Source organism: Protopterus annectens, chromosome 6.part0, assembly GCF_019279795.1.
Source record: "Protopterus annectens isolate FY-2018-M chromosome 6.part0, PAN1.0, whole genome shotgun sequence".
Taxonomy (NCBI): domain Eukaryota; kingdom Metazoa; phylum Chordata; order Ceratodontiformes; family Protopteridae; genus Protopterus; species Protopterus annectens.
In genome coordinates, this window is record NC_056737.1 from 437,613,449 (window position 1) to 437,637,690 (window position 24,242).

The window sequence follows — 24,242 nt, forward strand, 5'->3', positions numbered from 1 at the left end:
AGTGGAAAACCTGCAGTTACTTCAAGCTTTTCAGTGGCAATTCAGTTATGTCACCAACCCGAACCTTCAGGCAGAGCTATTCCCTATTGGGTCCGGGTTTTTTAAATCATGCAGCAGTTGTCTGCAATTCATGAAGGGGATGGGGATCGGGGCAGGAAGAGCCCTACAAGGATCATGGCTGTTGAGCCGTTGTTTTTAGCGCTTCTACAGCCACAAGAAAGTAAGATTGAGATTTGTCTTTTTTTAGCTAACAGCTGAGCAAGCCAGCTGGCCAACCAGCAAGCCAGCTACAGGGCAAGGCATCCTTTCATCCAGCCATCCAGCCAGCCAGCCATCCAGCCATTCATCCAGATAGCTAGCAACTCCAGCAGCCAGCTGGCTAGCCACTCTGGAAGCCAGCTAACCACTCCAGCAGCCAAACAGCAGCCAGCAAGCAATCCATCCAGCCACTCCAGCAGCCAGCAAACCACTCCAGCAGTCAGCCAGCCAGCCAGCTAGCCAGCCACTTCAACTGCCAGCCAGCTAGCCACTCCAGCAGCCAGCCAGCCAGCTAGGCACTCCAGCAGCCAACCAACTGGCCAGCTAGCCACTCCAGTAGCCAGACAGCTGTTGAACCCATAACTGCATCTTTCACCACTCGTGGTGATGTCATAGTAGAGGGTGTGGCCAATGTCATATTGACTACACCTGTATGTCACTCTTTGGTCCACTTAAAAGGTGGCAACACTACTCCACAGTAATTCAGAAAGCCTTTTATTTGGCCTATCCAATTTCCAAAAGCACCTCCAATAGATTCAAAGAAGTAGTAATTCTCCTTTATTGATATCTTATTAGATCCATTATTGAATATAATTCATCCTTTGACATACATTTGTCTAAACATATCACACAACTTGAGAGATGTTAGAGATTCATAATTGTTAGGCCTTTCTCTGTTTCTTACAGACTCCTTCATGGAAATCTGTGCCTAGCCTTTTGAGCCATGAAAGATCAAACCGTATTTGATCTCCTAATCCTTCGCAGAACTAATGGTACCTCAAGTACTGGGCTAAAAGAACTAAACCTTCATCAGCAGAACAGACTTCCACTGCATGTCAAGCAGAGTAACACACTTGTAACCTTCAAAGTCAACCTAGACAGCTGGATGGGCAGCCTCAAATTCTAGCCCCTCAAGTCTGTTTTGTCCTCTTTGAAACAAGAGGTAACTTTTGAATAGGGTTTTTTGGCTAGACTTGTAATGGTCTCCAGACTCATTGCTTAATACTTACTTGCGAACCTATTTATGTAACTGGTAAGTATGAGTCCGTTTTCAGTGGATATCAACCGGTGGTGAGACCATTGGCTCTAAATTTTTGTCATTGTTGAAGTGACACCTTGACCCCACTTACAAAAATGGGAAAATAGGCTGTGAATGATAAACACAGTGACAAAGTGATGTATTTTCTGTGCTGTAAAGCAGTTTTAATACAGGCAGTAGTAATTAGCAAGAGTGCCTATCGTAGTTTCGAGGATCGAAACTGAAAGTCCCAGAATTGTGAAAACAGTATCATTTTACTCCCCCACCCACTTTCTGAGGTGCAGTGGCCTTGAAGATAGTATATTTAGAAGCTGGGGACATGAAGACAAAGCCCTGTTAATGGGGAGAGGCACAGTTGCCTTATATAGGAGGAATGCTTCAAGTTCACATTTTCGGTTTTCAGTACTCACAATTGTGTCAGGGAGCAATTTGCAGTTTACATTGGAACCTTAGGGATGGAAACATAGTGTGTACATCCTTCTTAGGCAAAGCTGGCAGCATTTGATGGGCTAACTTAAGATGGCAGTTAATATGTTAACTTAAACTGCATAGAACTATACACCATGAATGTGATACTGTTAAGGCTAATGTACTTTAATTACTGAGCAGTAAACTTTGTAGACTGTGTGAACTTGAGACTTCATGAAGTTTAAGTAAGAAGAAGGGTGAACTGAGTGATAACTAACCAAATCAGAATTAAAGATAGACAGGTAACCAGACGTGTAGTACAGGGTAACTACCACCATAACACTCCAACTTTGCAACACCACTTTAGTTACTAATGAGACACAATGCAGTTCTCCATGTGGTTTATTAACCATTAATGCTAGCTCTTGCCACCTGACAAGCATTACATCTGAACCTTGTAGTACATCTCCCCAGAGACTTTCTGAGTTCCTTTTTTGCTTTCTCCCTATTCACTCTTTTATCTGTTTGCCCCAGTCTGTAGCTGGTCTGCGTTGCCATGCTGGCACTCGGCCTATGAAGACAGATAGGTAAAGAACTGATTCAGTAATTCTGCTCGAGCCTCAGCATTTTCAGTCCTATTTTCCAGCCTTTTTAATAAAACAGTGTCTTGCTGTTCCCTGTGGTGTTTGCTGGTATATCAGAAAATATATTTTGCCTTTTTTTCTCTCTCTCTCTCTCTCTTTTTCTCCCTTGCTGTCTTTTTCTTCGGCTTCAATGGCCTGCTGAAAATATTGCATTACTTTTCGTGGCAAATTTATAGGCCATATTATTTTACCTGCATCTCCGCCCCACCTACATATTTGTCATCCTTTTATACAGGCTTTTCTTTTTTTCATTTATAACCTATCTGGCTTTTCTTTGTAGTTAGGCTGATGGGCTCCTCTTCCCAGTGTTCCTTCTTGCACCCAGGATATTTTATTTCCTTCTTCATGTGTTTCTCATGTTCCTGTTTTCTGCTTCTGCATATTACTTAGCACTGCATTTCCTATTAGTCTTAAGTCAGCCCCTTTGTGATCCCATGTATTTGTTCTTTTGTCATTCCCCAACCATAAGAAAGGGATATAATTCAACTCAGCTCTAACTTTGCAATATTGTTTTTTAAGACCTTTATTTTATTATCTCTTAAGACTTAGATTTATAAAAGAAAACAAACCATATTAACGTTCCAGGTTACAAACATTATACATCATATGTGTTGTTTTGTATAACTGTCATCAATCCAACATTATATAAATTGCTCAATTTCTGCCTTCCCCTAAACCTTACCCGTCTTTCAAAACATTGTTCTGCATGCATTGTTTCCACAATTTCCATTTTTTCTAGAGATCCCTCTTCCAATTCTTTTTATCTCTGTTACAAGATTCAATATTTAAAATATAGTGGGTTTAGACTTTGATTTCCATTTTCTAGTAATTGCTTTTTGGCAGCCAGCAATATTAAACTTAACAAAAGCAGTATTACTTTGTCTAAGCAATTCAGATCCTGTACCCCAGCTTAAAAATCATTTTCTTAGCTAGACCCATTTGCTCATCCAATATTTCTAACAGAGAACTCTGCAGAGAGTTTTTTAAAGTCTTCCAATTCATTACACTCCCAAAACATATGATCTCAGTTACCTCTTTCTTCCCTATTACACCTCCATGTGGCATCTACCCTATCAAAAATTCTTTGAAGTCTGCTTGAGGTATAAAAATACCTATGAAAATACTTCAAAAATTCTAAATCTTTTAGACTTTGTTGAATGTCCTCCAGTTGTTTCCTTGTGAATTCATTGTCCAGTCTCTTTTCCCAATCTTTTCTAACTTCCTCTGATTGGTTCTTATAGTTACTATAAAACATTTTATATGCCCTACTAATTATGCCTTTTTAATTTCTTCTAGATTCAGCTAAAAACTTGCAGTTAGGATTCCCATATCTCTTTCTCTTTGCCTATGCTCTGATATCAGTCCCTGATATGGAAGGCAGTCTCTAGCTTGCAGTCCAAATGTCTTCTTGCCCTCTACCCATTCTATTACCATTACCTGTCTAGTTATTTGCTCATGATACCGTGGTTCCTTTGCCAGTTTTCTCCAGTATATTTCAGTCCCTTCTTGCCTGGTCTCTGTATAACTGATTGCAGTCATTCCCATCTGCAAAATCTCCTTTCTCCAGTGTCATGTTTGCTTAGTTCTTAGAATACTTTCTGCTACTCTATGAATATAATATTCAGTATTGCTGCTGTTGTTCTCCTTAAGGATCTGCATGCAAAATCCCATTCTCCCCTTATTTCTTGAATTTCTCCCTACTTTATTGTCATCCCTTTCCACTTTGAATGATAGGTTTCTACTTCTGTTATGTATATGAGCGTTAACTGGTAGCTCTAAAATAGCCCTTGAATTTATGTAATCCTAAACCACCTTGTTGTATTGGAAGGATCAGCTTTTCCCACTTGACCCTTGCCCTCTTCCTTCTCAGATAAATTCCTTCATTTCTTTATTAATTATTCTCCACAACTTCTCCTCTGGCTGATAAAAACCTAACCTGTATATAAAACTAAAGGGACTAAAACATTTTACTGCTTGTATCTTGCTATCCATATCTAAAAACAAGAGCTCCTAGTTTCTCAGTTTTTGTATTATCTTTTATTTAGTTCCTTTCCACATATCTTAGCTGCCATAACAGAATCTTTTTTAAGCCATACTCCTCAATACTTCATTTTATTGTGCCCTATAAATATGGGTATTGCTGAATCAATTCTTGTGTGGGGACATAGTTTACTCTTATAGCCTCTGTTTTATCTTCATTAATTTTATATCCTGAAAAAACTTGAAACTGTAGCAAAATGTTCCACAACAATTCAATGTCTTTTTCTGTTTTTATTAGCTACAAAATAATATCAACTGTAAATAAAGCCTACTTTTCTTGATTACCATCAATTATATCCTTGAACTTTGAGTCCCTTATTTTCTTTGCAAATGGCTGCAAATGTAATGCAAATAACAAAGGAGAAAAAGGGCACCCTTGCCTGGTTCCTGTGTTCAGACACAATTTGTCAAAGAGGAACCCTTCCACTTTAACTTTTGCCTCTGATCCCTCATATATCCTTCTAATTAACCTTATGAGTGTATCAGGGGAATGAAAGTGCTTGTATTTCCCTAATAAAAATCACAGCTAATTGTCGAATACTTTTCTGCATCAAGACCCACCAAAACAACAGTATTTTCTTATATTCTTCTTCCCTCTTCATCATCATTGTTCTTTTAATGTTGTCAAATGTTTGCTTCCCCTCCACAAAATCTCTTTTATCCATATCTATCAATTTTAGCAAAACCTTTGCCATTCGTTTAGCTGTTACAGATATAAACACGTTGCAACCATGGTTTAAAATTGAAATGGGCCTATATGAATCAGGGTCTGATGGGTCTTTGTCATCTTTAGGTATTACAGCCACCACAGCTTTCTTCCGGGATGTTTGTGCTTCCTCTCCTTTTAAAATATTGTTAAACAAATCCTTCTAGATCTTTATCACTTTCCTTCCTCTTAGCTTCCAAACTTCCCACAGATATACCATCTATTCCTGGAGGCTTTCCGGAAGATTAATTATACATCACCATTTTTATCTCCTCTCCTTCTACCTTAACTGTTAATTGTTGAGCCTCATCTGCCTCTAAGCTTGACATGCTTAAGACTTCCCTAAATATTTCCATTTGTACTCCTCCCTGATTTCCACATTTCTCTGCATTATACAAATTTTCGTAAAATTTCCAAAATATCTCCAATACCTCTACAGGATCCCTGGTATTTTCTTGTTATAGGCTCCCTAAGTTTGGCAACAACCCCTTTTTACTTTCTGTTGCCTAGGTTGTTGTGCTAAAAGTTTTTGTGCTCTGAAGTTATCAGAAAACTGTTGCGTAACAGCAATCTTTCTAAACTCATGCATGTTATCCAGATACTCCCTTATTTTCTTTTTAACACTCTGCAGTTGCATCTCTTCTTGTTCTGTGAGATTCCCCTTATTCTGCAATACTTTAACTTTTGCCACCCCCTCTAAATATTTCTTATTTCTTAACAACATCTCTTTTCTTTAATTTCTGCCCATTTTTTAAACTCCACTCTCATTTTATCCCACTGACTTCCCTAATAATGTTTGAATAATTTCCAGTACCCATTCCTTAATTTCCTCTCTTTTTAGCAGGTAAGTGGAGAAGCACCAGTGTTTCATTTTTACTTCATTACCCTGCATTTTTGTCTTAGTTGTTATTGGCAAATGATCTCAAATACTTATTGGATATTTGTAAAGCTTTCAATTAAATGTACTTGCTCCTGTGAACTATAATTTCTGTCTAGTATGACCAGTTACTGTACCTTGGGGAATAGTATGTAACTTCTCTCCGCATTCTCACTGCTGAATTCATGACTTCCATGCCAAATGTTTCATAAATTTCTTCAGAAGTCTACCCTCTTTTGTTATATTTTCCCTTCTAGTTCCCTGGATACATCCTCACTGTTTCAGATCAAGTTCCATTTCCCACCTATAAGTAATACTCCCTGCTGAAAGGTGATTAATGCTTCTAAAATATTATTAAGCTGCATAATAGCAATTTTAGGTGGAATGTAAATACGTGCCAGAGTAATCCTCCTCCCTTGCCAGTAGCCCCTTACTATCACAGATTTACCATTATTATTATTTTTTCTCTTCTATCACTATTGGAGTTCATCTAGCAATTAGTATATGTTCTTCTTCTTTCGATTTTTATCAGTGATATTCTTCTGAAAATCCATCCTGAAATCCCTTTTTTATCAAATTCATATGCTCACTTCTTTCCAAATGTGTCGCCATTGCTATTTGTACTCTTGAGTTTCAAACTGTGAGGCCATTTATGTTCCAAAAAATAAGGATACTGTAGTCATTATGATAAGAAGTTATTATTCTCGCTTATTATATATGACAGCTTTTTAAATGTCTATTTCCAGCTTTTGTGTTAGATGCACCCACTAATGTTTGACAGGTTGATCTTTTATACAATTTTTTTCTGTCATCTCTATTTGAACCTATGTCACATTTACAAAACTTTTTGTTTTACTGAAAACCTTCAGACAAAAAAGTACACACCCAAAATACCCCTATAACCTATTAACTTAAAATAAACACACAGAACTATGTACAGCTTGAAATAATGAAGTTTAGTCCTCCTGATAGGAACAGTTGTCCCAAATGGCATTTGCACCCACAGGAATTGCCTAAACTAAAATTAATGTTATCCATGCTAAGGCACATGTTGCAGTCTGTGCTCCTACTTCACTAATTGATGTCTTCCAGTCTTATCATGAGTCACCTTGCAAATGTGAAAAACAGCCTATATGCTTTCATAAAACCTTAACTTTTAGCCTCAAGAAAAAAATACAGTGACTATCTGTAAGTAAAACTAAATGATACTCTGTGCTAGTAAATGCATTGAAGTATTTAGATATCAGGAAAGCTGCTATCTCTTATTCACTTCCAATAATGTAAAACTTTATTTTTTACTAATCTGTTTGCCCTTGTACCTTTTAATTTTATAATTTCCTCAGCAAACAACCACAACTCTAGAGATCTATTGCCTGTACCTGTACTCAGCTTATTTCTTTGGAAACATAAGAACAGAATGTTTATCTGCCCTCAGCTGCTGACTTCTTAACATGCACTGAACACTTATTTGCTAAAGGAAACATTTCATTACATTCATACTGTTCTCTTATTTTTAAAGCCCACAAGCTTACTCAAAAAAACTTGTTATTAGATTAAGCCAAGGGCATTAATCCATTTACCTATGCAAAAGTAAGAGAAAACATCTCAACTCTACATATATTATATACCAGGTATAAGAACAACAATGGAGCGACCAAGGCAACAAAAGTTACTGAATCCTTTACCATAAAAACGTTTTATTGTTGACGACAGAATCGTGGTAAGCGCTTTCGCATAAGAGCTTCCTCAGACCATAAAACAAACACACACAATGCATTTTATATACAAAAATTTAAATCCAAGTCCTCCAATGATGGAAAGACATCAATTAGTTCAAAGAAAATCTTGAAAGCACAGTGGCATGAAAAATACATATGGCAATAATAAAAAGTTAAAAAATTCTGCTTCAACAAAAATATCACAAAGATATAAAATATTATATAATGTAATACTATTTACAAATCCTGCGTTTTTTCAACAAGGGCTTCAAAGAAGCACGCTCATTGAGCCCACTACCCCTGTCAGCTCTCAAAATAATCATCCAGTTTGTCTCCCTATATTCCGTATGATTACAGATGTCACCTGCTCTAACTGTTTTATACACAAGACAACAGACAATTAACTGAACATTTTAGGCAGCATTGGTCCATTTTGCAGGTAGATTCAGCAATTGGTGGCATAGTTGGTGATAGACCTTTGTTCCTCTACAGAAATAGGAAAAATTTGAAGAGGCTATTATGCCATGGCAGGGATTTAAAGACGGATTTCACTAGAGCAGGGGTCACTCAGCCATGTGGCAGTTGTGATTTGTGTGGTTTGATCAACACTTCTACGTCCTTCTATCATCCTGTTTTACATAGAGAATTTACTTTTCACACGGATGCTAACTGCAGGTCCCCAAATGTAGTCTATTTAGCTGAGTGTATCCATTGCAAGTCTTTTTATTTTGGAAAGACGAATAGATCACTACGTGAGAGGATGAGGGAACACATGTATAGCATTAGAGTACGATCGGAACACAATGCTTTATCAAAACATGTTGTAGAGTTTGGTGAGATGCATTCTTTTATTTTCAGGGTCATTGAGATTATAACATGGTCTGAGGAAGCTCTTATGTGAAAGCGCTTACCACGATTCTGTCGTCAACAATAAAACATTTTTATGGTAAAGGATTTAGTAACTTTTGTTGCCTTGGTCGCTCCATTGTTGTTATACCTGGTATAATTTATTTTATTGTTCGTGAGCAACGGAGCGTTCACCCAGTGGATTATTTCATGTTCTTTGATTTTATTCTACATATATTATAATCAGTACACTTTTTAAGGTTGCCACCTGTCCCGTTGCCAGCGGGACACTCACGAGTTGAGCTGCCTCATTCTGTTGCCCGCTGTGCAAAGTAGTGGGACTTGAAAAGTTCTACTTTTCAATTGCACTGAATTGCCGTGGAAAAGCTGCAATTACTTCTGGCTTTTCTATGGCAATTCAGTTGCGTCACCAACCTGGACCTGCAGGCAAAGCTGCTGCCTGTTAGGTCCGGGTGCTTTAATTCATGCAGCAATTGGCTGAAATTCATGAAAGGGGTGGGGATTGGGGCAGTAAGAGCCCTGCAATGATCATGGTTGTAGGAGCACTTTGTTTTAAGCGCTTCTACAGCCGCTAAAAAAACGACCAAGATTTTTTTTTATAACGATCCAGCCAGCCACCCATCCCTCCATTCATTCATTCATTCATTCATTCATTCATTCATTCATTCATTCATCCAGCCAGCCAGCCAGCCATCCATCCATTCATTCATGCAGACAGACAGCCATCCAGCCAGCAATCCATTCATGCAGCCAGCCATCCATCCATTCATGCAGCCAGCTATCCATTCATGGAGCCAGCCAGCCATTCATTCATTCATTCATTCATTCATTCATTCATTCATTCATTCATCCAGCCATTCATTCAGCCATCCATCCATCAAGCCATCCATCCATCTAGTCATTCATCCATCCAGTGGCTACACCCACCAACCAGCTAGCCACTCCAGCAGCCAACCAGACAGCTAGCTACTCCAGCAGCCAGCCAGCTAGCTACTCCAGCAGCCAGCCAACCGGCCACTCCAGCACCCAGCTAGCCAGCCACTCCAACAGCCATCCATTATACCCAAAACAGCATCTCCTTCACCGCGGGGGAGGGGTTACTAATGACGCAAGGGCTGTGGCTTTACTCCGGTTTTAGCCACAATGAAAGGTGGCAACCCTAGATGTCATTGTAGAGGGTGTGGCCAGTGTCATATTGGCCACACCCCATGTCCCACATTGGCCCGCTTAAAAGGTGGCAACCTTAACACTTTTACACCCCATCCCCACAACAAAAGCTCAAGATTACAGCATATTAACTTAAACATGCTTTTATCCAGCCATTCTTCTCTTTTTTACATTATAATTCCTACATTTCTTCAAGCTAAAAAGTACTTCTTTATTGTAGTATCTCTATCACATACCTCAGTCACTGAAAAATTTTTACTATGTAACATGCAATTTATATCATGAAATGTTTTAAACAGATATAGTTAAGAGTAAAAATTATTTTACTTAGTTACTTTTTCCCCTTTTAGTGTCCTTCCAAATATTAATAACATGAGATGGCATATATGCCTTTCAGTCTCTCATTAAGTTTAACAAAGTCAACAAAAGTTTAATCTTTCTCGAGCACTTTTTCTTATAAAGCCATACTTCACAAATGTGATCTATGCTTTATAGTCTCACATTTATTCTGTTATGTCAGTGTTGCTGGTCTTTTTCCTGCTTACCTCCATCTCCCACCCCAGACTCTGGTTCAAGTCCATGGTACTCCTGATTCTTCTAGTCAACTCCTGTAACTTTGCAGTTGTGTTAAACTACAAAGCACTTTATAAAACAGGAGAAATTCTAACAGAAACATTTCATAATAAACTACCCAGCATGATGATCATTGTTGGCCATTGTTGGTCATTGGCTGTTTCACACCAGCTGCTCTTACACATCCCTGTATGTTAGTTAACACTAGTTCAAAGATATTCCCCTTTGTAGCTGGAGGACCTCACTTTCCGCTTAAGTCCATCTTTCTCTAAAATTTTTACCATGTATTTCCCTCACATTATATATGGCCTTCTCATTGCTGGAATGTTAAGGATCTTTAGTAAAATTACTTTTCTTTCTTCCATTCACTCACTTACTTTGTTGTTATGGATAGCATGAGTTAAATTTAATTTGATTGTAATACTTTTGTATTGCATGAAATGCAGTGGTCATGCTCTGATATTGCAAAAAAGAACATCCAGTTAAGCACTTCTGCAGTGGTCTTAACAATTGTTAAGTGCCTCTGCTTAAGTTGTTAAGAGTGGGTATCTTGCTAGTCAGTAGAACCTGCCAGTAGTGCCCAACAAAGTGACAGTGGCAGAATTAAAAGCAGATTTCTTTCTCCTTGCTGTTTGTATTGGTAATCTTCTCTTCCTTTTCTGACTTTTTACCCTAACATAAGATGAAGTGTCAAGCTGTCTTTTTGACAGCACTCACTAAGTGCTTTATAGCTTTGCAATCCAGCAAAATACTCAGTGCTTTTTTTCTTCTTTCTGTAACCAGCATTACATGGAAAAGGGAGGGAAGAGATTTATAGTTGGAGAACAAACCACTCATAATTTACTATGCATATGCAAATGTATTATGTCTGCAATATAAAAAAGTCGACTTTAAAAAAAAAAAAAGACATGGAATTTTATGCACACCCACATCTCTAGGTATACTGAGAAACTATGTAACCTTGGGGATAAGGAGAAGCTGCCAGAGTTCAGCGTTCTTACAAACTTTAGTAGGCAATCTTCAAAGAAGTATGTGGGTCAATTAAAAAAAAAAAAAAATATATATATATATATATATATATATATATATATATATATATGTGCAACATTCAGGGAAAGACATTGTGTACAAATTGAAAAATGTAGTCAGAATATATAGGTAGTGTTGATGTTAGATATTAAGAAACAGGAAGAAAGTAGATGGCAAAAGAGAGAGACAGAATGCTAATGTAGGAAGAAGGCAGGTCTAACCAAGTAAAACTAAGTGATGGAGAAACTGTGGGTGATTAGGGCTGGAAAAAGCAGTTGTAAGAGACTTTCTATTTGAAGTGGATGATAAGTTTTGATCAAAATGCCTTGAAGTCCCAAAAAATTCTAATAATCCCATGAAGGGAATCACAGAGTGTTGGCCCCAAGACAGAAAAGGCGTCATCATCAACAATACATTTGAGGGAATTAGGTGTCCTTTTTAATATTCAATCTTACTTGGAGGTGGATTTAAAAAAAGGGGGGGGGTGTACTTACAGAAGTTTTAATGTTGAGGTGAGGTGAGGTGAACATCCAAGCTTAAACATTTTAAAGATAAGAGGTAATAGTAAGAGATCTGAATATTCTTCACTAGATGGTGCTTGGCTTTTTGGAGACTATCACTGTAATATTCATGATTGTGGGACCAGAGAACCCAAAGGTCTTTTTGATTTTTAATGGAGATATAAGCAATAAAGAGATGCAGTGTTGTAATTCAGGTAGAAGTTGGAGAGTATCTAATTTGGAAGAATGTATGCCAACAAAATAGGGTTGATTAATTCTATATTTTTGTTTCTGAAGGTGAAAGCCTGTGTAATGAGATGGATCAAAGCTGATCTCTAGGTGTCTGAACGATTGGACAAGTTCAGTCTGTTTAAATATTGCTAGGAGGAATTAATCTGAGCCATGCAGTGGTACCAAAAATATTCCCTTTGTTTTGCATCACTTCATGAGCAATTGTTTATTATTAAACCAGGTGAGAATTTTCTCAAAATCAGAGATGAACTGAGTTTTGATGGATTGGAAACAGAGGACTAAAAGAAGACAAGATCATCAAAGCAGAAAATACGGTTGGAAAAAGAAGCATCAGAAGATAGAAAATCAGTAAAGCTAGTGTAGAGTTAAAGGTCATGGATAGAACACTGAGAAAAACCTAAGTTCATAGTGACCGGCAAAGGCATAGTGGACCTAATTTTACCTTTTAGATCTGTGAGAGAGAGAGAGATTGAACCAAGTGAAAAATTGCAGGACTCTTGAAGACTGTGGCTGGCCATATTTAAAGCCTTGGTATGGCCCTAGTGAGCAAGTCTTTGCTTACTGGCAATATAATGAAAGTTAACTGCATAACAAATATGCAAATCAGAAGAGTAGCAGAAACATTGTATTAAGAAGGGGAACACAGGGAAGAAGGCATGAAGGCGTAGGACACAGCTGGGATTTAGAGAGAGCACTGGACAATTCAATGAGGAGTTGTGGCAAAAGTAGTAGGGAGGTAGCAAAGATGCTATTGCTGTTGGAAGGGGAATAAGAAAATGTGAGGGGGCATCTAGATGTTGGAGGGATGTCCTAGACTGATGGTGCAAAGAGGAATTTGAGGAATGTAGGGGTATTGATGACAAGTTAGAAGACTGTAGAAATAGTTATCAGGATGATGGTTTTGAAACGGGTATTGCATTGTGTTAGTATTGGGTGAAGATGCTGTATGAGAGGTTAAAGGTGAACATCCAAGAGGGAGAGGGGAATTATGCTGTAGGATTGACAAATAAAGAAGGGATCACCCAATGTTCTTTTACTAGAGGGATAAATAGTCCGGCAAATGAGGCAGTGTAAACAGGAATAGATGGCGGAGGAATTGTAGGAGTTCTGCATATGTTAGGGAAGTCGTTTGCTTTTCATGAGTCTTGCCATTACTGTGCTTGAATAGGGTTAGAGAATAACATTGTTTTTTAAGTAGCAACTGAAGGGAAGGTATGAAGTGCACGGACGTAGAGTACTAGGAAGAAGGGAGGGTGCAACAGATCAGGGTCTGTACAGCATAAAGTGCTTTCACCTCAACATAGAAAGAGGGCTGGAAATACACCACTACATTTTGAAGGGGAGTATCACTGTCTGGGATACAGAGGGAAAGGAGTACAGTAAGAAGGAGAAAAAAAATGAAGAGAAGGCTGGTGCCTTTTATAAGAAGAAAAGGAAATAATTGGAAGGTAATGTTGTTTATTGCTGGGAGTTTGTATAACAACATGTCAGATGCATAATGTCCTCCTAGGAGGTATTAACTGGGTAGGCAAAACAGAAACCTTATCTGCACTAGAGAGTCTTAGATATGATGATACCCCGATTTGAGAAATAAAGAAAGGATGAAGAAGTAAAACGTTGAGTATCTTTACAGGTTATGTTTGGGATAGGGTAAGACTCGCTGTGGATGACCAAGAATGAGGAATAGAGAGCAGGACTGACTGAGATTTTTGAAGGAAAGAGGGGTAGGGGCAGCAGGAGATCTGCAGAGATTAGCTACAGTGTCCTGCCCATCAGACACATACAAAAGACAAGGATAGGCTCTGTATTTATTTTAAAAGATGAGCAAAAAAGGCAGAAAACCGTTGCCATGGAGCACTTGATCTTCCAGAAGTAAAATGGAAAATGACCACATCAGTTGCAGTGAGCAAGTGGGAAGGATTAAGAGGGGTAGGTGGGGTACTTGTCTTAAGTGGATCATGAGAATCCAAACTAGGAAGACAAACCAGGGTTAGTGTTAGCATTGTGAGGCTACAGCAAACTTCATCTTGGGAGCCTTAAGGTGATTCCCTACATCACAGCTATATACCTTTAAATATTCATTTCACAAGGTGTATTCATATCTTTTTATGCATACATGGCACCGACTCTACATAAACAGCCTTGTAAGTCATGAACTGTAGACGCAAGTACTAGCTTTTAGTTGTAGTAATTTTACACTGTGACAGGCTTCTGTTACATCAAGGCAGCCAGCACCACAGAGATGAGTTAAGCCACAACGGCTGCAGCTGCAGATGAAGAGTATCACATGCACCAGCATCACTAACTATGCCAGTACAGAGCTGATATCCGCTGTGCTTGTCATAGGAACGCATCTTTTGAAATGTGTTTTTTTGGTCTTTTTGTCCAGTTGATATGTACACCTGCCATCTGTGGTGGTTCATGGCGTGATATTCACCAGATTTACTCCTCTTATCAAGTATTTTATGACTTTACTTTTATGTAATACCCAGCTAGCTGCTATCCCCATAGTGATTGCAGTTAAAAATGGCTTATAGATCAGATGTACCCAGTACCACAAGCTTGCTTTTAGCCCATTTTACAGCTACCCAGTAGTCATGGGCACATTCCGTGTTACATTTAGATCAAAGCAATTAGGTTATCAAAGCGTATTGTATAGGACACCGTTTCCAGAGAAAAAAATGTCTGTTAAAGCAAGTTTACTGAAAGAAGACAAAATTGGATCAAATGCTTTGTTGCATCAATTCTCTTATTAATGGCAATTGTACCATGAGTGTGTTCTTACTGTATTTGAAAGACAAGCTAAAGAAAAACAAAGCTGTATAGTGTGCACTCAATTACAATCTCCAACTTAAACATGAAGTAACAAGTATTTACTTATTTATATACGTGTTTACTTACTTATGTATTTTATATAGTAAGTATAAACTGATTCTGTTTCATAATGGATACAACTGTATTTTAAGGAAGTTATAACTATCCTACTAGCGGATTAGGTATATTTTCCCAAGAAGTGGCACCGACTGGACTCTATACATAACAGTGTTGCTGGGAAGGATTGAATAACTAAATCATTGAGTACAGTGCCCCCTTTGGTATGTACCTAACCAGGCATATCCAACAACTGGAGTGCCCACAGGGGTTCTTCACTAAAAGAATACAGGGCATAAGTAAAATGTCCTATGCAGACTGCATCAAGGCCCTATCCCTGAATTCTGTCTCGTACAGGTCTTTGAGGGGAGATATATGCCTGGCATACAGGGCATTGTCAGACTCCACTCTGATGGACCTCTTGCTTATCCACAAAACAAACAGCACCAGAATTGCCCATTCTAAAGACTTAAACCTTGCCTGTGATATTAATATGACCTGCTGGAAAGCCAGGTATGTATCCCAGAGATTACCCCGTCTATGGGGCAGGCTCCCCATCCATGTGAAGCAGAGTTCCTCCCTAACCCAATTCAAGTGCAACTTGGACATTTGTATGGGAAACCTGAAATTCAACCCTAGTTTGGCATCTATGTCTCTAATGGACACAGGTAACCTGTAAGGTTCATCGCCCATGCATATACTTATCAAGGGTACCAAAACTTGTCAGAGATTTGGGATGCATGGCTAGGCTTAAAAAGGCCCTTGTGGTCGTTAGCCTAGTAAACACCTATGAAGCATTACTGCAGCACAGGTTAAAGCTGCATTGTCCAAGGCCAAGAATACAGCTTCCATGGGACCTGACAGTATCCCTGGATGTGTTCTACATGAACTACAGAGTGAACTGGCACCACATCTGTGTGCCCTGTTCAATCACAGCTTCACCTCAGACTTTGTCCTTACCAAATGGCGCACTGCTACAGCCATCCCCCTTCATAAAGGGGGAGCGACTACAGACCTTGGGAATTATCGCCCCATTAGACTGACGAGTTTGATATGTAAGGCTATGGAGTGCATCATCATGGACCTAATTAACAAGGATATAGGGAATCTCCATACTCTAGATCCCACGCAGTTTGGTTTTGTGAAAGGTAGATCATGCCTGCTCAACCTGGTTGACTTCTTTGAGTCAGTCACCAGGGCTGTGGATGAAGGCAAGGCAGTTCATACAGCCTACCTCAATCTGGCCAAGGCCTTTGATACCATTACCCACTCAGGAATTATTGATAAACTCACCAAACTAGGCATCAACCCCTATATCATTAGGTGGGTTGCAAATTGGCTCACAGATAGATCCCACAGTGTGAAAGTAGCGGACTCCAAGTCAGACTGCCGACCAGTCACGAGTGGAGTCCCACAGAGATCAGTCCTGGGTCCTCTCCTGTTTGGCATCTACTTCTCAGAAGTCCAGGCCAACACGGAGGGACTCTGGCTGACCAAGTTTGCAGATGACTGCAAGCTGGGAGCCATTATTAACTTCCCAAGTAATGTAGACATCCTACAGATGCCTCACTGAGACCAATGACTGGTGTCGAAACCATGGCCTTAAGCTTAATGCCAAGAAATGCTTTGTCATCCCCTTTAGGAAAAGTCAGTTCCCACTAATTACCACATCGATGGGAGCCCTGAGAACACTGAAGGTGTTATTAGAGATCTGGGGACACAAGTTGACAGCAACCTGTTCTTTGACTACCACATTGCCACTGTGGTCAGAAAGTCCTTCTATGTGGCACATCTCATTACCAAGGGTTTTGCATCCAGGAAAAAGAAGTAATCATCTCTCTCTACTCTTCCCTCATTAGGCTAGTCATCAAGTATAATGCCCAATTTGGCATGTACCTTACTAGATCCATGCAACAGCTGGAAAGGCTACAAAAGTACCTCACGAAGAGGATCCTAGGCCTTAAACACATGTCCTACATGGACAGACTCAAAAAACTCCAGCTATTCTCTGTCTCATATCATCTACTAAGAGGCAATCTCTACTTGACTTGCAAAGCCATGTCTGACCCAGCTCTATTAGGAATGCTACTTCTAAAGAAATCCAAATCCCTCTGCACCATAAGGTCCAGAGACCTCAACCTCATTACCACAATCAATAGAACATGCTAGAGGGACAGGTTCATAACCCAGAGACTGCCCATGCTCTGGAATAGACTTCTTATACATGTCAAGCAAAGCACCTCACTGGCCTTCTTCAAGAGAAATCTTGATGAGTGGATGGGAAATAGAAAGTTCACCCTGGGGACCACTCCAGTGGCTGTACTTGGTAGAGGCACTGGGAACTAACATCGGGCGGCACAATGCCAGGGCACTTCTATGGGCTAGGTTTGTAAAGGCTCCAGGGCCATTAGCCTAGTGCACACCTATGAAAAAATAAAGGAATAAAAAAGCATGGAAGCTGAGCAAGTGCTTCATGGGACATAACTAGATAACTAACTAAATATGAAAAAGTAAGGCACTGCAAGAGGAGGAAGATGCTGCTAAAAGGTGAGGTTTATTAGAATCCATTTTTTCCCCTTTGACTAATAATGTGCACTCATGAAACAAAGGATATTTCCTTTTGTTTAAGAACAGACTGCAGCATTTACAGGGCCCGCCACAATCTAAAGGTAACCTAGTGCCCCCTGCAGCCTCCTTTGCTATCACAAGTGCGTAATGATAGCTATGAGAAAATTGCTCTTGACTTAGTTCTTACCAGTTCAGATGGTGCAGGAGAGTTTAAGATAAGAGATCAATGAAAACTTTATTCATGTCTGCCTGTAGTTCATGCTGCCTGGGTTAGGAATAAAAGGGCAAGAGCGCAATTATATTGGAATAAAAGCTACCCAGTTTTAATAAGGAATAATATGGACGTGGACAGAACTGAAAGCAGTGAGAGAGTGGCTGGACACGTCAATTTAGGAGCTGTGTGGTGCATCCTATGACAAGAAAGATGTAAAGAAAGGAATGGTGCATCTTAAGAAGGTAGTATAGGCAGAAGGGACAACTAACACAGCTAAAGACTGAAAAAAGGGAGTTAAACGTGAAAGGGTGGAGGGAAAAGAAAGTGAAAAAAACCTGAAACAGATGGTGTGTGCCCAGAAGAAGAAAAATGCCTATAAGAATATAAATTTGAAAAGAAAACCCATAACATCACCCAGCAAGACAATTCAGATATAAAGGGAGATGGATAAATATTGGTGGAAGCAGAGGGAAACTTGATCTGCCATTGAAATACCAGCTTGAGAGATCTGAATCCTGCTTAGTTTTTTTGTACTTTATCCATCCACTTTACTACCTCTAACATGACCTTCTCCGATAGCTGACATTTAATTTCCTCACAGTCTTCCATTAGTTCCAGCTATTTCCTCCATCTCCCTCTCTTTCTTGTTTTAAATCGTTTGTAATATCTTATCCACAAGTTTAAAACACAGTTTCTTATCTTGTTCTGTGTTTCTCACATTGTTGATTTCAACCCTCACGCTTTTGATTTCAACCATCCTTCATTCAGCTTCTTGGGGCCTGCTTCTCCTTTGAACAGTCAAGACCAACTGCCCAGAGCCCCAACTGATCACCCACTGATCAACAACACAGCTCCCTTATGTGCCGTGCCTCTCAACAATATAACAGAGTTTGCCCTCTGCACCTCATGTGGTAGGGAGGCCTTACCCCCATATCTACCTTTCCTAAATGTGCTAACTGCACTGTTGCACAACCATGGAGAAAGGAGAAGCACTCTTTAAGAGCAAAAGGCAAACTACATGAGCTGTGGTCTGCAGAAGCATTTTATGTGTGGAAAACATGGTCAGTGAAATTAACAGTGGAGAATCAGGAATGGGAAAAGAGCATCTAGCCAGATGGACTTGTTACCTAATCGGGCCCACCATACCTAGCTAAAAATCCATGTATCTAATCTGCTCTTACCACTGTTTAAGTGAATTAACTATTGCATTAGCTGCACACTTAAAACTAAGCATAATCTCTGAGCCTGCTTTTCCTTTCAGCAGCAAATATACTTATCTCCTTTGAAGGAGTGAGTCCAGCTGTCCACAGGTATGTGGCTGCTGTTACAGATCTTACCCTCCTTTTTAAGGTATTGCAAGCGGTACTGTCATACGTAGGCCCTCCTTTTTAAGGTATTGCAAGCGATACTGTCATACATAGACTATATTACAGTCTTTTACAAACTACTGACACGTCTTAGTAAGCCATTTCCCTCCAACTTGTAGAACCATAGATACTGCGAGTATGCTACACCACTCACAACAAAAGGAAGTGACGCCTCTCTGTCTTTCCCCAGAATGCAACCTCCTTATCTCACTGGAACATTCTTGTGGTAGTTTCTTCCCATATTTTCACTAAGCCACACATGCTATCATAAGTGTTCCTCTCATCCTCATCCCTTTTATATAGAGGACAGACTGGCACTGTAATGGCACTTGTGAACATTTTTTTTGTCCTAAACTGCTGTCATTAGCAGCAAATGCATCATCCATAAATAGAAGAAAACTGTATGTTGTCATGGCCGCATAAATCAGTTCCTTTCATTCTGAGAGGATGAGTTAACAACATTCACCTTAGGGAACATTAGCAGGGGAAAAATAGACACAGCATGAATTATTGGTCCCATCATTCAAAAGAGAACTGCTTAATTAACAAACTAAAAGCAGAGTAGCAGGTCTACTTCCTTCAAAACATAAAGCCTGTCCAACAAGTACACTGCAGTTATTTCCATTAGCTTAATAATTATTTTAGAACACTTTTGGATATGCACCTAGTCAAGAGCTGTATATTAATTAGCTGCATAAATTATGCAATAACACCTCACAACTCACAGACCCATCAGCGAGATTCAGTCATGCTTCTGTATTGTTTGCCTGTTGGGCTAAGACCTTCCAAAGCCTTTAACATGCATTTCTTCAGCTTGATCCAAGAATGAAAACTCAGCTGTCGGGCAGATGTCCAAAATGGAGATGGTCTGGTATCTACCCCCCACCCCCCCAAAAAAACTCCAAAACTTAAAGTTTAATCCAGTCTTTAGTGTTTTAGTTCAACTAGTTTCTTTTAGTTGTTCTTAATTAGTGGATGTACAGGATGCTACAGATGGAGAACTTTTACTTCCAGGAATGTTTAACAGTACTTCAGTAGATTGATTTACTCTGGAATTAGTTATTCTTCAACTTGGAACAGTGCAATGTGCATATCTTCTTTGCTTAGTGGACAGTATCAGGATACTGAAGCAACACAACGTTGACTAATACCTGACTTTGCTTTAAGATGGGTCATGTTTGTACTTGATGATTTGTAGCAGACTTCAAATGAGCTAGCTCTATAGAGTGAGCATCATTTTTATATAGCTGCATGACATTTTACTCTTTATTCATGCATTATTCCAAGCTCATGTCTACATTTGTTGTTCTTTTATAAAACTGATACTCTTTTAAGGAGACCAGAAATTAGACAGATACTAAATGGAGAGAACAGGATGGCAAGGCACAGCACAGGGATGTAAGATGACTGTAGATTAGGGTTTATCAGCAGATGGTGTAGTAACTACAGATTAGTAGGGCAAGATATCACAGCATTTCTTAGAGATGAGGCTTAGGGAATGGATAGTTTTCTTCCCTGAGTGATAAAAAGAGATAAATTTGGTGCTTTGTTGAACATTGCCTGAACTGTAATATTACACCCTAGAAACTGAAGTGGTTATATGGGACAGGATGGTCATGGCAGAGCTAACACTGAAAGACCATATTTGGTGGTGGTTCATATAATAGGTTCATCCTTTTCATCAGGCAAAGTTTCCAGTCTTTTTCAGATGTTCTTATTTTGATGAGACAGCACTCTTATCCTCAAAAGGATTTTGTTTGATGCTTTCGTTGTTAAGACTCCCAGGCCTTATTATAACTATTAAAATTTCTTCATTTACTATTCACTTTCCCTTTTCTGCTATGTAGCTTTTCTGGATCTTGCACCAGGTGATGTAATGAAGGTAGTTCTTAATGGAACTGGTGGAAGAATCATTCTGTTGACCTGAGAGGAAGAGTTTCTTCAGTAGGGATTTAGGTTGTAGGACTCGTGAAGGCCTAGGTCTCCTAGATGTAGGTCTGCATTATACTTGGCCTTCCATTTCTCAAAAGGATTGAGGTTCTTCATGATTAGTAGTGATTTAAGCGTGTTCTAGACCACTAGGCTTAGTAGAGGTGAACCTGCAACTCCCACTTTGGGAGGGGTACATTCCTGGGTACTTTAGCCATTCGTTTCCTTATTGACTTATCAATTTATGCCTGGGATCATTCTGTCTTATTTTTAGGATGTGGCGTCTTGAGTCAACCTTTCACAGGTTAAGACCACTTCTTCTGGAATTGTCCCCACAGGTACAAAAGAATTGGTTGGTGCTGGTTTGGAGGATGTCAGGTGAGGCCCCCATAAGGCTGTGTGGACCAAGTGTGAGATATCAAACATTATTAATTAATTAATTTAATTAATTAATTACTTAATTAATTAATTGGTAATTGGGATGATCCATTGTGGACCATTTCGGTCACCATCTGTGAGTTACAGTAGAGAATTGAGAAGGTAGCAGAACATTGTAAAAAGCAATGGCTACAATACATAATTGAAGTAGCTTTTACTTCTTAAAAAGGTAAGCATTTAGAGTACACAATGGTTTGTAATAGATAATGATAATTTCATGGAGAGAGTACTCAACAAAACATTAGCATGGGTAAACCATATGCACAGAGTTGTGGAGTCTATGGTGAATTACAGTTGTGAATTTTGTTATGTGCAGAGCTGTTAGCTATAATAAAGGGATGCCGAACATGTGAACAGCAGTTAGTCATTTAATGGTAAAGTGAGTTAGATAGAGGTAGGTTAATTAAAGAAGGCTGGGGTGAGAGGGAGAGAGGGGAAAGAACAGAGCAGTAGAAGCAGCAGTGCTACAAAGGAAGAGAATGTGATATAATTAGGTGTTTCATCAGGTGATTTAATATTATAGGGGAATGTTTGAAGCATTTGCAAATATCCTTAGTTCCCTTAATTTGTTGTCTGAAGAAACAGTCCTATGGTAGATGAACCTGTGAAGGGTTTTATGTGCTGTATCAGGCAATGTTCTATTATAGTGGGATATTAGTTTGATTCTTGGTGAAAACTTGAGTCAGCAGTACAGATCTCACTCTTAGAGATTTCATTGTGATGGCAGCACCAGTACACGCCTCTCTCCCTTATTTGCTGCGTCTCATCTTGGTCTATGCAGTACCTTGGCACTTTCTCCCTATTTTTGAGTCTTTGGAGGATGTAGGGCTCCCTGCCTCCCAGGCTGATGTTTGTTGCCTGACAATTAGTAGGTTTTCGTCTTTGACATAGTCCAGAACAATAGCAGATTATAATACGGGCAGTTCGGACAGTCATCTGGGGCCCACAACAACAGGGAGGCCAAATGCTAGACACTTAGTACCTTTTTTTTCTGGATTATCCAGAAGTTGAGTATACCTCCTTTTCTGTTTTGCATATTTTGAGCAGGATTGGAAGTATGTTTAACAGTGCTTCTACATTTATCAGGTAAACAGCCAATGCACATGTTCTAGTCATCATATTAATGAGCATAGGTCTGTTTTATAATATTGCCTTTCCATGACGTTGAACTCCTATGACTGAAATTATGGAACATCAAAAACTAGAAAAAAATACTATGATTTTGCAGGGAGATAAGCCACCTTCACCCCCACACTTCATAGTAAATATACATATATCAACTCTGAGATTGCACTACACTGAGGAAAAGGACAAATTCCCCGATCCCAGAAAAAACAGGTACAGATGTAGCATCCTGTACACCCACTAATTAAGAACAACTAAAATAAACTAGCTAAACTAAAACACTAAAGATTGGATCAAAGTTTAAGTATATCTTACAGAGGATACCACTGCTGTGGAACAAACTCCCTGTCCACATAAACAAAGCTTATCGCTGAGCACATTCAAGCGTAACTTGGATCATTGGATGGGAAATAGGAAATTTACCCTAGGACTACCCCCTGTACTACTAATGTACAGATGCAGGTCCTAAATGCTTTATCCCAACACATGGGCCCCCGCCAAATCTCTGTTTTGATCTAGTAGTTATCACTAGAGTAATATATAAATATACATCTTGGAAAGGGTTAGGTGAATGTAAACTAAAAAAAGGGATAGGTTAATTTAAACCACCAAATGGGATGATTAGCTAGTCATAAAATGGCCCACGAGGACATTTAGCCCAGTACTAACCTATGGATCTATGAATCCTCTGTATTTGCTCAGTTTATGCAGTCTAACGTAATAGGTCTAAAGTACATTTATAAGAAATAAGTCAGGAAAAACACCCCCAATTTAGGTCACATTATCTCCATAGGTTTCATATATGTACAAGCTTCAAAAATATTACATGGAGTGTTCCCCTTTAACATCTTTTCATTTTTATAATTATTATAGTCGTTGTGTATTATTTTATCTGAAATGCTTTGACCCTTTCTATAAGAAAACTGTGGGAAATCAGGACTAAGTTTCCTCAGTTGTTCATCTGCTGTCAGAATCTGCCAGTACATTTTTATGACATTTGTCTTTTTAAAAGTCATATAACTATGTGTAAATGGGGTCTATATCAGCATATCAAATGCTGAAAACGCTGAATACAATTTAATCAAACTGAAATGTTTGAAATCTCAGAAGAGTGAACTGACAGAACATCAGTTTCTTTCCCAGGGAAAGAAATCGGTGTTCCATGCAAAAAACCCCCATTTTTTTCAATACTTTAAATATTGACAGAAGTGGGGGGCTTCACCCCCCCCCCCCACTTAAATATACCAACTCAGAGACCTCACCACAGTGGAGGAAACAGCAAACTCCGACGACGGCCCACCAATTTCTTTCCCTGGGAAAGAAATCGATGTTCCTTCAGCTCGCTCTTCTGAGATTTCGAACATTTCAGTTCGATTAAATTAAATTTGGCGTTTTCAACATTCTAAATGCTGATAGGAACCCATGTAAATGCGTATGTTGGTGAAGACTCTTTATTCTGAATGGATAAAAATCTTGTCCCTGTAATTTTGCTAACATTATGATCCTTTATATTCAAAGTTTTTTTAAATGAATTCAATAACTGTTGTTTTATATATCCTTATAAAAAGCTTCTTAATAATGTATTTCAGCTCCATATTCAAATCTACCCTATTAGTACACAACTTTATTGCTCTAATAATTTGACTGTAGGG